The 16,390-nt window shown below is 42.8% G+C and overlaps 1 long non-coding RNA gene across 1 annotated transcript; it reads left to right on the top strand.

The window, feature by feature from the left end:
* The first annotated feature begins 3,476 nt into the window (after positions 1 to 3,476).
* On the top strand, positions 3,477 to 7,980 carry LOC114017933 (uncharacterized). The gene is made up of 3 exons (XR_003563275.1): positions 3,477 to 3,523; positions 4,350 to 4,414; positions 7,969 to 7,980. It is a non-coding gene; the product is annotated as an uncharacterized LOC114017933 (long non-coding RNA).
* The last annotated feature ends 8,410 nt before the right edge of the window (positions 7,981 to 16,390 follow it).

Here is a 16,390-nt window from a genome sequence, read left to right as displayed (position 1 = left end):
CTGTAGCCAGTGCTGGGATAGTCTTTAACACTGGGGTCAGATTGCAGGCTTTAATTAGTACTGATGATAAACACACTGTTCGTACCAGCTTTTTGCAAGATGACTTTAGTGCTGTTTATAGACTTGTTTTCTTAAATTGATTTGTTTCATGTAGTGAACCTGCCAGTGCTTAAGGAGGTCTATGGACAATGCAAGTCTTGAAATTGAGGTAAAAAAGTCCTGAGACAGGTGGAACTCTTGTAGGAAAAGGATTAATAAGAGGCCTGTGATGTTTAGAAATAGCTGACTCTGCCATTCGGAGTTGACTGACAGTTTTGTCCATGATCTATATAATAGTTATATTAGACCTTTTAAATTTCAATATATTTTTATGCTTTGGCACTCTCCAGACACATTGAAATAAATCTTGTGGGTTTTTGCATGTTGCAACAACTGGGTGCGTGCTACTGTGGTCAGTTTTAATAGGTATTAATACAGTGAGTAGCAAGCAAATTATAACTGTTTCACATTAGACATAATTTTACAGCAGACAATTTTATAAGGAGAACGGAATGAATCAAATACAGTAATTTGTATTAAAATATCTTTTACATTCCCTGTGTTCCAGTGGAACCGATGACAAGCCTAGAGAAGCATGCTAGGACAAACAGACCAGAAAATTAAATTCTTTTAGCTTTCATATGCCACAGCAGGAATAATTTGCTGCTTTGCTTTTTTTTTTTTTTTTTTTTTTCTCCCTTCCTCAGCCTTTATTTTCATTTTCCTTTTTGGAGAGAGGATTACAATGTAATCATACATTTCTAAATCCTATCAAAAATACTTCTTTTTTTTTCAGTTTCATAGAATTGTGATGTGGTTTAGGTTTGTTTGGGTAGACTCTAACATGGTATGTGTGATAGATGGCATTTACTAGCATGTGAAGAAAGCCAAATGGTTAAAGTCAAGGTTGCAATCTCAGGACTCTGGGTCTTTGGGGAATGTTTATTCTCTCAGTTAAGCATTTACATATATTTGCCAGATGTCCAAGATCAGACTGCGTTTTTGACATGCAACCCATGCTAACGGAGTTGTGCTCAAGCTCTAGCTACCCCTGAAAGCAGAGCACTTCAACACGGGGAGCGCCTCTGGGCTGAGGCATTGGCAGCTTTGAGCTCACTGTGGCCCGTTAGTCAGGAGCTGCCTGCAAAGGCTCTGAAGGGCTTCATGGCTGCTGGCAACAGTCGAGCCTTCAAAGTCAAGTCTTCCTTAGGATAAAGTGAAACTCCTTCAGCCTGATTTTAGGTGCCCATAGATTTAGTGTTTTATCTGAGTCACTCACCTAGCTATAATCAAGGCAGAGAGAGATACATCTGTAAGGGTGCCATTCACCCCAGACCTCTGTAGGTATTCAAGACCAGCGGGAAGATTGGTGCCTGCCTGTCCATCAACTACAAGGAGATCCCAAATAAAGGGCTTGGCTAGATGTCTAACATTTAGATAGCTGCACTATAGGCCCAAGCTGTTGGTGGGCTGTTGCTGGGGCACAGTCAACCATCTACATGGGAAGCATGGAGTGATGGAGGTCACCATGGCATGTAGGTTTTGGTTTTTTAGCCCTTTACTTGGAGCAGATACAGCTGGTTCACGTCGCTGAGCCAGTCATAAATCAGAACAATTACTGCTTTCTTCACCAGATCTTTACCACTTATAAAATAAGGGCTATCAAAATATTTGTGATGGTTGTTACACAAGGCTGATGCATGATTATTAGTCAGTGTATGCAAAGAGCTGTGCAATTCGTGTGGAGCCTTTCTTTGGTTTAGGGATTTCCATTGCATTCATCCCTTGCTCCAAAGTCCTGACCTCAGAAACACTTCTGCATTTCCCTTTTTTATGTGAGGAGTTTCACTGATGAGCTAAGCTCTGATACCACTCGCTGCATGGTTACTTATTCCTACTCTGTTTATAAACCAGGAACATTTCTCAGAAGTTCAAAAGCTCGAGGCACTGTATACACTTATGTGAGAAAACAGGTATATTTCTATTTGAAGTGTCCTTATATCTTGGTAATAGAAATAGAAAATATTTTGCTTTCAACTAGTACAAGGTTTGTAAATATATAATAATAAGAAAAAATTACTAGAACTTTTTTCTTCCCCCTTTCCTGTTTATTAATAGTCATTAATGCTGTTTCTCTGGAGAAGAGTTTAATTTTTGTACTACTGGTACTGGTGATATCTAGAGCTAAGTGGTGGGAAAGCTTAAAAAAAGATGTCACATTTCTTTTTCATAGGTGTTTTGTTGTTTTTTTTTTCAGATGGTCTGCTACGATGTTCTGCATGCCTAACTTTGAGATACTGAAACCCAGCAAAAAGAAGTTTTACTGACCATTTTTTTTTCTTTTTTCAAAAACTTGTTTTCTCATCAGTGTCACAACATGGTCAATTTTTGAGATTTCATCAGATATATGTATGGCAATGAGACTTTTTTGTTACTGAAGCCTCAGTTTATACAATCATGTCATTACATGGAGGCTTGCATTTCAGGAGAAAAAAGTTGTGTGTGGACACAGGACCTAGAAACTACACTCTGACTTTAGACTTTACATAAAAGCAACCTCAGCTGTGCTTCAAAAGAAAATAGCTTGGTTTTCCAGCCAGTCTCATTAGGGGGGAGGGAGGTCATAATTTTTAAGTTCCTGAGGCTGTCAAAGCTCAAGCTAATATCAGGATGCATTGCTGTTAACTTCCTCATTAGTCTTGTATTACCCTAGGTCTGGGAACTGCTTACAGGAATTGATGCTTTCAGCTTGTGGTAGAAATTGAAGCTGCTTTCATTTGGCATATCTCCTTAGGAACCAAAATAGAAACAGCTCCCCGAGGAGGGATGAGGAGGCAGAGTGTGCTGCTGCCCCCAGAGCCTTTCACAATCCGACTGCAAACACCCTGGGGGAGCAGCCGCCCTCCCGTGCACCTGGATGGGAAGGAGAGAAAGTGTCCCTGCACTTCGGAGCCAGCCAGCTTTCCCTCTTCTTCTTTCTGCCACATGTATGCAGTTCAGCTGCTCGCTGCAGTTTCCGTACATGAGTGCAGCCATAGAGTGGTCACACAGTTCTGCTGGTCCGTGACATTATTTCACGGTCGTTAAAAGTTGTTGCTTTTGTATTAACATTTTACACTAGATTTTTAAGGGGGCAAAACAACCTGTTTCTTTACAGTGAAATCGAAGGCTCAGATCTTTAACTGCATGCTATGACCCCTCAGGGAGAATGACAGGGGTAGAGAGGCAGCCACAGGTCTCCAACAGGGTCATACTTGTGTGTAGGAAGGCTGTGCCCCGGTCCCAGCCGTGCCAGAGTACTCTGCCTGAGCAACATATCTCCTTCATCACACCGTACTTGTAAAACAGCTATAATAACTTCTGCACACCTGTCTACGCCATGCAGAATTGTGGACTGTTGCGGCTGCAGAGCATTACTAATATGTCAAGACCCATATAAATAAATGTCAGGCCGAGCTACCTGGGGACTCTCCTTGCAAGTCAGGTGAGTACAACATGGCCTTGAGGCTTTTCCCTGTGTCATCTTGTGAGACCCTCTCCTTTTCCAAAGAGCAGGAAAGTCTGCTGTTCTCTTGATCCTTTCAACATTTTCTTCTTTCAGACAGTCTCAGTTTGGTTTGGTCTGTTCATGCTCTAACTTTAAGCCTTCAGCCAGTCCCCGACTGTCTCCTGTACTGAAAAAGCACCATGCATCACTAATATATTGTTTTCAATATGGCTCATTTTACATGTACATTACGCCATAACGAACAGTTAATAATAGCTAACAGTCATATATAGAATTCACATGAGTGGTTAAAAACAGATGCCCTCCAGCCCCCATATTTGGGCGCTAGGAGTGCTTACCTCTATGAATTGTATGAAAAGCAGGAACAGCTGTAGCAAAGTCAGCACCATTCTGCCAATGCCTTCTAGTGTCACCTGTGAGAGAGTCAGCAGCCTTCTGCAGGGGTCCTCACACCTTTTAACCAGGGGGCCGGCGCGCGGATGCAGTGGCAGGCAGTCATCTGCGGCTGCTTGGTTTCCCCCCCCCAACCCCCGGCGGGGGGGGCAGGGGGGTCTGTAAATACCGGGGGCCGGACTGGGGACCCTGGGGGGCCGTATCCAGCCCACGGGCTGTAGTTTGAAGACCCCTGATATAAGGTCACTCCAGTCAAAGACTAGCTGAAAGGCCAAGCAGAAGCACCACAGAAGTCATCTAGTGTTGCCTTCCCTGCCTCTTGGCAGCATTCAGGAAAGAGACAGTTCACCTTTGGCTAGATTCTTCTCCCTTCTGATGTGGTAATCTCTTTGGATCTGCTTATTTTTAGTCTAGGCAGATGTTGAGGAGGAATCTGTGATGAATTCACACTCTTCATCTGAGTGAGCTTTCCAGGTATGTTCCCTTTGATGTTTATGCAGAGGGTGAGACTCTCATGGCTGGAAAAATGTCGCTACGTTTTCTGTGTATATAGTGCATCCATCAAAAGATGTGAAGAAGGCATTGAAATGCTGGTGGACTTCCTGGCTAGAGTAGACATAGAAGAGCAACACAGACCTATCTGCATCCATGAGATCTGCATAAAAATACCAAGTCGTTCCAGCCATTCTGAAAAAACAAAACAAATGTACAATGTGTAACACTATTCACAGTCACAGCCTTAAAGCTCTCTGCCATGACGATGACAGCAATGAATATCATGCTAAAATTTAACAACTTGGAAAGAATAATCAACCCATGCTTACAAAACAGTGACATGAAAACTCCCTAAAAATATTTGGCATCGTGGCTGTAGCCATCCCTTGTCTAGAGGGGTAGCTCCGTTCCAGCAGCCCCAGGGCTGATATGCCCCTCGTTCCCACCTAAGTAGCTGATGAAATAACTGAACTGTGTAGCACTGAGTAGCATTCTGTAGAAGGCTGCCTGAATTTGACCATAAGGTCTATCACTATGAAACAAGGTCTTAGGAGACAGTCTTTCAAAGAGCCCTGTGCTTCAGCACCATGGCGTGCACAGAAGAATGAAACATACATAGACAGAGCTGATTAAAGAGGTGACCACTCTTGACAGTTTTCCAGGACGCCAAGTCAACAGGGCACTTCTTGGGCTGGTTTATCAGAGAGGTATCCAGCAGGCAGCTGGAAAGAGGGAGCAGCCCGTATTCCCAACATTTGCCCAGGATCTCTGTGGATCTGACACCACCTGTGGAGCAAAGCTGTTGTGTTTGCAAACAGCCCGTCAACAGAGATGCTGCCAGATGAAAAATCTTTGCTGACCATCCCACATGTTGTACTGGACATGCTCATTGCCAGCTCTCTCATGTAGATATTTCAACACTACTAATGTAGACAGTCCAACATGTCGATGTCCTTACACCACCAGTGCTGCCCAAGCCCATTTTCTGGGTGATATCCAGAGCTGTCCAGAGGGCCAGTGCCACCTTCTTGTGTCCTTCAAGACCCACTTGAATCTTTTTTCAAGTATTTTGGGGAACATGGGACTGGATGGGTTTATCTGGATTTTCAGGTCAACACCCCTGCAGTTGTGGACAGCATGCTATCAGTTTAATGAAAAATGCCCAGGATAGCTTCCTCCATGCGACTCCTCAGGTCATTCCCCATCCCACTATAACAAACTCAGTCTGTGCACCATCCAAGAAAAGCAAGGCTGGAAATGGCACATATTCCTTACAACTGATGCTCATTTGGAAGAAGCTGATTGTCCACATGATCAAGCAGAGCCCTGGGCAGAGCAGATTGTGCAGCCCCCGGTGTCCAACACTGCACTGGCCAGTGCTGGTGTAGGGGAGAGGGGCTCCCACCTCCCACCACAGTACTTCCATTACTGATTTCTAACTATTTCAGCATAAAAATGTATTTGTTTGTTTCTGATTTGCTGAGATGATTTCTTGATACAAACAAAGTGCTGTATCTTAAGGTATCTGCTTTTTAAAGGTGTCTTTAATTACATAAGGTTCCCGAGAAATTAAAAGTAACAATTTAAGTAAGATGTGATTGGTTGTTTCTAGGAATAAAAATTATGGCTTTTGGCATTTCTTTCATGTTTCCTCCTTTTCAGTGGAGATTCTGCTGTTACCTTGTTCCACTGGAGATTCTTTCTGAGTTTTGAATTCCTCCCTCTGCCTCTCCCCCTCCTCATGGACCGTTTTTCTGTTTTCTACCAAAAACGCAAGCAGCAGTGAAGTTTCACAGGATATACCCAACCAGACCTGAATGAATTCTTGATAGCCCACATGCACAGGGGCAGACTTTCTCCACATGCAATGATACTTCTTTGCAAGTTCTTCAGAGTCACAATAAAATGATGCTATATGGGACATGCTGACAGGCTCATATGTCTGATTAGTTCTTTGGCTAAGAACTTCCCCTTTTCAGGACATTCAAGAGCCCTTGGTCCATGAATGCCTTTGGTTCCCTGCATCTCCAAGGTGCTATCTGTATAGTGGTGAGTTCCTACAGCTGCTGCTCTAAGTGCTCACATAAAACCTCTGCTAGACTGAGTGCAAGTCAAAGCAGCCCCTGAGCAGGCTTAACTCATTCAGCAGCGTGCTGGGGAACAGCTCTCAATGTTTCTTTTTACAGCTTGGCTTTTCCTGCACTCAGTCTATACAGTCTGCAACTTTCACGTATTCCCCCTGGCTCCATGTGGACCATGATTTGATTGACCACTGATCCATGCAGACCTCCTGGAAATAGCCTTCAATCCTATGTGCTTAGAGAAAAAGACATCTAAAAGAAGCCACAGGTTCCTGGGCTGTGAGAGGACACACAGGGAGAAAGAGTCCACTACAGAAAGAGCCCATCCTTGTGCAAAAGCCTGTCCCACCTCACAGCCAGGGATGTGGGAGGAGACATGGCTTTACATGAGGTGAACAACCCCTGCCCCAGGGCCCTTTAGAGTCCCTGGCTTTGCACGTCTCCACACATTGTCCCCACGTGCAGCCACAAGTGTCAGCAGTAGCAGAGGGTCCTCCAGCCTTGGTTATACTTTGGAGCTACATTTCTTAATTGTTTCTTAAGTTCATCTTAGGCAAATACCATTTGAGCATAATTTTATTTTCACAGGGGACAGATTAAACCAATAATAATTATAATGACACATATTAGGTACAGCTGTTCTATTTTGTTCCCCTAAGCAGGCCTGCAGCGTTGTTTTCTAATGGAAGCCCTGATCCTACAAATCTGAGTAAATTTTAGACATGGTAATATTTCCTTTGGAGCTGGTTGAAGCTGCACAAATGTGCAAAGCTGAGCCTTACTACAAGTATTTTCAGGATTGAGCCCATAGTTTGAATGCCCCGGTTTAGCTTAGTTTTTCCCCATACTTCAGAAAAAAAGAAATTACCAAACATTACCACAAACAGGGCCAAGGAATCCCCTGTTACTTTTCCTGACCAAATTTTGATGAATATGTAATGGTAGTCATGGCAGTAAAATGGCCTTTCTCACTTTGGAAATACTCTTGCAAAAGTCTGTTTATCATTGTTTGTGTCTCGTCTTAATGTTGTACAAATCTGAAAGGCTCTGTGTTTTAAAATTTAACAGGAATGAAGTTTTGGAGTTTTTTTCCCTAAAACTAGAACCCAGTAGGTTACCTAAAATACAGAAACAAACATGAGGTAACTTCCCAGTCAATCTCCTTAATATGTAGCTGAACATGGTGAATTTATATGCTGTGGAGTAAGTGGCAGACTCCTCTCCCTTTTTCCATTTATATGTATAATACATAAAAAGTAACAGAACCCAAAATAAGAAAATGGAAATGAAGAGAAACTGAGGGCTACCACAGGAACCTATAGGAAATTCTTTATCTCCTTACAATTAAATGTATTTCCATTAATAAATATGATATAACTTAAAGTATTAAAAGTATTTTTAAATAGTCTGAGTTTCTGCACATCTAAATGCCTTTTTTTTTTCATGCAACAGGAATAATAATTGCTTCACAAAGGAGCTGTGACATTGGACTTTATAAATCATGCAGAGGTCCTCACACAGCACGTATAATATAAAACATTCTACAGTAAGTGATTAATCTTTACTTTAATCAAGCCTGAAGACTAAATAATTTAAGTTTCTAATAGCTCAAGAAATTTTCAGGATGTTCCATAGACATTTCAGGACATGACCCTCAGCTGGATAACAGAGCTGTAGCTCACTGAGTCTTGTCTAGTGGTTGATGATGACTTCTATTATTTTTCCACATTTGTGATTTTTTAACTCAATTTTCATATTTTCCTGTCATTGCATTGTTTTCTTTTTGTTAGCTTCTGCCTCCTCTGACTATGATGGAAAAAAGCAGTGAGCTATTGTGGGCACTGACAAATGGGGACAGGGGGAGGCAAATTAATTCTGCACAGGGCATTTGGCACTCTCCGAATTTTGCAGATTTGTCTTTCCCACTTCACAACATTCCCACTTAACAACATTAAAACCTATTTGCATTTAATATAGGGGGAAAGCAGAGGAGAAAGTGAAGCAGATCGTGCTGTGACCTTAATAGATAGCGAAAAGGAAAAGGAAAAAACCAGTATTTCAATGCTTGATGTAGCTGGAGGCCAAAGCCTCTGGCTGTTGTTACAAGAACAGTGTTAAAAATATTATTAACAGGAGATGAGACAGATGATGGAACTGGGAAGAACAATTAAAGGGAAAATGACCATTCCTCTATTAGACTTAGTCACATACAGGCACAGAATGGTTAGTGTCGCAGTTCTACAGCTGAACAGCAAGAAACTAGCTGTTGGATCACTGTGGGTACATCAACAGCAAAACAAAAAAAAGTGGCTAAATAGCGCAAAATATACTGTGAAAACAGGAAGATCATGTAGGTGGAACCATATGGCATAAGCTTCTACAGTAACTATAGAACATTCCTCTTCCGAGAATGAAGAAATAGAGCTTGATATAGAAATGTTTTCCCATGCATTCAAAGTACTTGCTTAATATAGAACCTAGAGGGAATCAAACTTGAGATTGTTGCTGGTATCTGTATCTTTGATGGAGGTTTTTGGGCCACAGTCATTGAGGAGCATGAGCAGGGATGAAAAATCAATGATAAGTAGATGAACTATGTGCCCAACTAGAATAAATGCAAAGGAAAACCATCTTGTTGGGCTAATGGGACCAAACTCTGGTTTTTCTGCTCATTTTCTCCTGAAACATAGCATAACTTTCTGGAGGAGAAATTGTATAAAAATTGATCTCTTTTCTTCTTTCTTTGTCAGGAGAGGCTAGGGAGGCAGCAATTCCATGCCATTTTATTTGGGGAGGAGTCCTGAAACAGTCAGCTTGCAATAGAGAGGACAGGAGAAGACTTAAGAAGGGTATGTATGTTGGGTGAGAAAACACAGATGGTCACAGGCAAGAATGGAGAAGCATGAACCCTGTGAAACTCTGTGAAGATACTGTGTGGAGGTTTCCTGGAGTATTGGGGTTGCAAAGCCTAGGATGTAGCCCTGAGGAGATACGATGCAGAAATTATTTTCTGCTGGTTTGAGTGCTTTCAACATTGAAGTCCTGATTTTGGGTGTTAGTTGAGGTGGAACAAACTGAATCCCTGTGTGGTGGCAAGGAAATGCTTGGGAAACTCACCTTGGGCAAGAGAGAGGGTTCGATTCATGAAGGACATGCAGGAAGGAGAAGGGTGAGACAGGACAGCAGCTCAAAAAAGCAAGGATCAGGATAGAGTAAAAGAAAAAAGGGAATGATAAGAAATCGGATAACATTGTTACTGTAATTTCATTTTGGACTTTCATTTCCTAGAAGGGACAGAGGAGATAATTTACACTGAACTGCCTCAGTAATAGGTAACTGGGACACTGGCCTCAGGCTGGCAATGGGTTAAAGGATTGGAGAGCTTTAACGGGGAATGCCAATGTTGGTACAAGTGGTGTGTAGGCTAGAAAATGGATTGAAGTAGCAGAATACACAAAGTTGCACAAATCTAGGCTTCAGTTGTGGAAAAAAGAAGCTACATAGACTTAATGATGCTGGTATTGGAAGAGACAGCTGCAGAAGGAGAAGGAAAGTGGACAGCCCAGTCAAAGACTATTCCATCCAAGGGCATGTCAAGAGCATCATCCTGCTTAAGTGATTCAGACATTTGACTCAGGAAAGGGAAACTGCACAGATGTGTCCTCTTCAGACACATCTCCCAGATTTTTCCTCAGGGACATCTGGATACCAATATCTTGTGGTTAGCTGGACAACCTGTGCTATGTTGTCTGGATGCAACCAGTCCCTGATGGCAATATTCCCAGCTAAAGCAATGATATTTTTCATTTACCAGTGGTGCAGACCTAGCAGACATATCAGACCATAACTGTTTTCTCTCTTTTTTTTTTTAATTTTTTTTGTGTGTGTGTATGTGTTGTTAATCACCAGACAGTGATTTTACCTTAAACAAGCATGACAAAGCAAGAAGGTAGCAGAAGCACATTGTAGGAGCTGTGGCACAAATGCATTTGAGCTGTACCAGACATCCATGTTCCTTTTAACCAAAGTTATTCCTGCAACAGCAAGGAAAGGAAAACTAGATGAAGCCCTGGGCTTACACAGCAAGCCTTTCAGCAGACTAGTTCTTACGGAACTGCTGCCTTCAGCAAGGCCCAGGAATCTCAGGGAAAGCAAACATTTACCGTCTTCTAATATTTCTTAGATCTGAATCTTCCCTAAATTTCAGTTTTCTGCTGGGGAGACCAAGACCCCCAGTGGGCTTTTCTGTCCCTCTTCCTGGCCACAAAGATTGCTCAGTAAGTGTGGAAAGAAAGATAAAAGTGGCTGATGACTCCAGCTGGGACAGACTAAGTCAGTTTGCAGTCTCAACACTGTTGGCTCAAAGGACGCTGTTCCTCTGTACAAATATAATGTTGCCAAGCAGTCAAATATGGGAGAAATCTATGACTTTCTGCAAAGAAAAATGAAATCTAACTGCAAACAAATTATTTTTTTCACTCTAATGGTTGAAAATGCTGCTATTTTCTACAGATAGGAGGAATTTGTCCTCGGAGTACCACGGTGAGGCTATAGAGAAACACCTGCCCTCCCAGTGCCAAGGGAAATGTTGCACTCAGAGCATCCTCTGGCTATGTAAAATACCATGTGGCCCAGAAGAGAGGATGTTTGAGTGAGCACCTCATGGCACAGCACCATTAAAGACTGTATAAGGGCCAAGGAGACTTTTGCCTGGGGCATTTTTTAATAAGAGACAAGGGATGTGATCACCCAGCCCCTCTGTAAAATCAAATTCCTGTTAAGCATGTTGGGTGTGATGGATCTAGCAGAGGCAGGCCTTTGCACTTGTGTCAGTCATGCAGGCTCCCCATGCGGTCACTGGAGTGAAGACCCGCTGCTGCTCAGCTCGGCTCGGGAAGCATGCTTTGGACAAGCCAGGTGAGTCATGCTCAGAAGAGCCCGCTTACCTCCTGTGGCTCTAATGGGAGCTGACGGTGACTTGCTCAGATGCAGAGGTCTCCCCCATGAGCCCACCAGGTCAGGTGAGACAAAGCGTGCCACTGAGTCTTCTGATCTCCTTTGGTTTTGGGCATTGGAGAGTGCAGCTCTGTGAAAGGCTGGACCCTGGGCAGAAAAGCAGACACACGTCTAAACGTGCCTGTAGGCCAGCCTGGGCATTTGTGGTTACTCCTGACAGGACTGTAGATCCCTGTTTGCTAAGTGCAGCTCTGTGAAGCATTGCAAGCAGGGGAAAGCAAAAGCATGTGGGAGGTTTGTACCAGAGAAAATGAAACAACTTTCTTTCGAAACCTGGTTGTCATAGAACAGAAAGCAGTTATCTCCAGTGTTTGGAAAGCAGAGTTTCTTCCTAATAAACACTTAGGATCGTGTTCATTCCCTGCTTAATAGAGTCTGTGTGAGACTGCAGACTTAATTGTAATAATAGTCTTTTGAAATGACATATATTTTCCTGCTCCATGATCTCTAACACCTATTGAGACTATCAGAGACTTAGAACATAACCAAATACTTAGAACATAACCAAATACAGCTGACATTTTCCATGAAGTGGAAACTGGAAACATCTGATGATTTGCAAAAGTTCATTTCAGATTTTTTAAAAAATTATTTTCTACTAGTTAACTTAATGTGATTTTTCAGTTTTATCCTCATTATTTGTAGTATTTCCCAATGTGCAATTAGTGATAGCATGTCATTACTTAATTGAAGTATTGTATTATTCTAACTATCTTTAAAAATCATACAGGGCAAGTGTTATTTGCCATGCTTAAAAGTTTGATCTTTTCTATTTCAAAGTGTCTCCTGCTTGTGATTTTTGATGAAGGCATAAATGCCATTAAATTGTATAAAAATAATAAAATTGAACTTAAAGATTAAATTCCTTCAAAACTGAATAATGAAATTCTGAAAACATTTTTTTCATTGTGAAAGTGATAAACCAATAGCTTTATATCAGGTGTTATGAAAACCTAGGGTTTTTTCAACTAAGTTTAGATTTTTAAGAAAACTGCACTTTCAAACAGTACAAAAAGCAAGACTGGGAATAAATTCACACTTGTCTAGTATAGAATGCTCTTCTCCAGGGTAGTTTTCATACAAATTTTGTTCAAACATATAGACCTTTGATCTAGAGCTCTCCTTTCAGAGACAGACTTGTAATTCCCACTAACCCTAAGGGATATGTGCACGCCATTGCATGCATAAATCTCAAGAAAGATTTGGGCCTAAAGTTTTAACAAAAGAAAATGATCAGATAGCCAGATAAATTACGGTGATGGAAGATGTGACTAGGCAGGGATGGCTAAATTAATTCAAATTGCTACATGTTTGCCATAGGCAAACACATACCACAGGTTAACTCTGAAACTTGCTGCAACACTAGTTTTTAGTGTGTTATAATTCTTTTTAGCTAAAGCTACTGAGAGAAAAACTGTTCTACAAATAAAATATGCATTGATACTATTATTTTATAAGCATAAATATTGAATTCATTACTTATTTTGATACAGCATACAATGAACCAGTGTAAAACACATCAGTATTTAGATAAACAAAATTATCCAAAAGTTGGTGTTGTCTTAATCTGGAGGGTGGCACCTGGGTGTGCAGAAAAACTAAGAGAATTTGAACTTTCACACATCACCTTAATGAAGAAAAAGAACCATCAAGTGGGGCTAAATGAGCCCTACAAAAGTGGTGTCCAAGTGGTGGGCAAGGCGAAGGAGAGTCAAGATAGCCCAGTGGAGCTCCTGCATCTTTCAGATGTGACCTCCTGGCTTTAGTGAATGCCACGAGAAGAAAAGGAGGAGGAGGGAGAGGAGAGCATCAAGGTCTGGGCACTACCTGGGACTCCCGTTGTCACCCCTGTGCAAAATCAGCTTTTTCGTTCCTGGGGATTGTGACTCCATGGAAAATGTACGAGCCCCCACTACAGCTCTGGCATTCAGACCTGGAATCCTCTCTCCCCAGATGAGATAACATCTGCTGCTGCTGCTGCTGCTGCTGTTAGATTATATTAGTCAAGCAGTTCAAGTGGTAGCAGGCTGTGCAGGAGTAGAGAAAGTTCAAGTTTAAAGGCAGCTGTCGATGCATGACTGAACAGGGTGGGAGGGAGAATTGTTACAGCTGCATATAATGGCATTTATTTCTGGGGGGGGGGGGTAAGGATTGGGGTTTTTTTCACTTAAATAAAACCTTAGAAAATAATTACTGTCTGCAGTCAGTGCAGTGTGCTAAAAGGGAGCCAGTTGAGGAGCTTTTCTGGGGCAAAGAGGCCCCAACAAGAAACACCACAGACTGATTGTGGCCAGGAATCTTGCAAGTGTGTCAAAGCTGTCTCTTTCTCTGCACCACATTTCACGTCTGCAAGCTTACAGTGAAGAGCGTAAAAAAGCGCTCTGACAGCACATAAAACCCCCAAAGTTACACCCACCTCCCACAGAGCAGAGGCCAACTCCACCACCCTGTCCCCATTCCATGTGTGAGACAATTTGTATTCATCCAGATGCTGGGGAAGTTACGTTTCCAAGACATCTAGCATGTGGACTCAAGAGGTTCTGGATGGCCTGTATGATCCTAAGGGTGGGGGAAATGCAAACCCCTGAGCACTGCTGTAGGCACCTGGTCCCTGTAAAACAGAGAAAGCAAAGCAGGACCGTAAGGGCAATCATTCAGCATCCAGGTGTTTCAGAGACCAAGCACCTGGCTGGCCCCCACCATTTAGAGTGGGCATCACAGGCATCAGCAAGGTGTTGCAGCCACCTCCTGTATTTCACTGAGAAGATTTTGCATATTACCCCAGCACCCAAAGCCAGACATTTGAGTACTCTGCAAAATGACCCCCCTGCCCCAAACCTGGGCCTCGTGGCAAGTCTGCGGCATCTCTTCCTTGGAGTATTTGGCTGATGCCCAGTTTTTGTGGGGTCTGAGGTTTTTTTTGGTGTGTGTTTGTTTTTTTCTGAAAGGCTAAGTCAACACAACAATTCAGTGAAAAATACAGGGATGGCTAATTTTTAATGGAAGAAATGTGCAGAATGTAGAGCAATATACAGCAAGAGACAGCTCAAAACAGAAGGGTCTAGGATTCTTTTTCTACCAAAAATGATTGTCTTTCTCCTTGACTTCTCATGGTGTTCTGGGGTGTGTGTGGGAAGGATATGAAGGTCTTTGTCTTTGTTATTGCAACCTTCCCTATGTGTGGAAATTGTGATACACACAGGCACCGATCCTCCTCTCACCAGCATAAAACACACAATAAATCTGCTGATTTTGAGCAAGCTGGTTAGATTTACCCAGCTGCCCCTGCCCTGCACCACCCCATTGTCCCTGCAGTGCCCTGAGGAGCTGGGTGAAGTGTTCGGCCAAGGGCAGGAGTAGGGGAAAACTGAGGGGGCTCAGTGTTGCTGTGTTACGAAGTGACAGATAGAGCCAGCCAGGCAGTGCCCTGGCCCTGTGCACGATGATATTCATTTCACACAGCCCCTGCCTGTTCCAGCTGGAATGATAGGAGATGCAAACTTTGACTTCTGCTTTTGAAAGAGATATTGTTTGATGGAAGTGTGTGGGTGGTGGGTAACACAAGCAGCTAAGTGTCAGCACAAGAAGCAAACATTCTCCTTCCACCCCTCCCTGATGTAGTTTTTGATGTAATGAGCATTGCTCCCAATTTTCCTTCCAAATAGGCATTGCACCCGTCCCCATGGCAACTGCCATGCTCAAAAGATGTCCTGTCAGGAGCCATGAAAGGCCCAGAGACATTTGTATTAGACGGTCACAACCGCGCTAGCTAATGCTTAACAAATACACTACGAGGCTGCATGCGTCAAAATGAAGAGCGCAAACATTTGTGTTTCATTAAACAGAAATTAATAAGATTCAAATAGGAAGAAACCAAACTGGACTGGTTTTTTTGTGTGTATACAGCTGTGTTATGAAGTAATACAGGGAACGTTAGTATGAATAATGATTGCACATGTGCATTCAATTTATTTCTTCTACTTCTTGTATGGTCTCCTTTAACCCTTTTTCTCTATAGGTTTTTCAGAAATCAAACACAGGTTTAACAGCTGGGCAAGACAGGGATTTCAACTGTTCCTTTCACACTACCGAGGGCCAATAGCACTTCTTTATTTAAAGGCACTCTGGGTCATTGGGAAGTTGTGCTTTTGAAAAATGTTCACGTACTTGATGATTGAGCACATGAATGTGGTGGTCTGATTTTTACCAGGGAAAACAAGCACTCTGGTCGCTAAACAAGGCAAGTCGTATCCTGAACCGCCGTGCATCCTCCTACCTTCCTCAGCTACAGGCAAGTGGAGCTGATTTATCCCAGCTGAGGCTCTGGCCTCAGGTCCAGGCACTAAAAAGAAAAAAAAAACAATAAGGGATCTCATTTCCAGCTCAGCTGAAAATCAAAAGTGAAAGTTCAGGAAGACAGTAGAGCCTCCTCCCACGACAGCCCCTCTCCTGGCTTCCCGTCACCCAACATAATTTAGAGCCGTTCCTTCCACCCGCTGCTGCAAGGCAACAACAAAGGTGGACTGTGTTACCCAGCCTGACAATGACAGTCTGTACTCGGCATTACAGACCACAAAAGGCTATGGTAGCTTTGCTTTCTCTGGTCAGCTTAACCTCACTCCTTTTCTTCCAAGAAGCACGGGGGGGAAGGAAAATTGGCCAGGGGCCTGGCTCAGCAGCAGGCCCGGGCCAGCCGCCCAGTGCATGTGTGTGTACCAACGCCTGGGCTGCCTCTGCCTTCGCTGCTCATAACTCTTCTACACTTATCATTTTCCTGTTTTAACCTTCTAGCTGCACAGGCAGCAGAAACAATCATCCCAGAGTCCCTGTTTCCATCACATGAGGCTTTTATTCCTAC

The sequence above is a fragment of the Falco cherrug genome, chromosome 2 (assembly GCF_023634085.1).
Source record: "Falco cherrug isolate bFalChe1 chromosome 2, bFalChe1.pri, whole genome shotgun sequence".
Classification (NCBI taxonomy): Eukaryota; Metazoa; Chordata; class Aves; order Falconiformes; family Falconidae; genus Falco; species Falco cherrug.
The sequence above is the reverse complement of the archived record's forward strand: the minus strand, read 5'-3'. Positions and strand labels throughout refer to the sequence as shown.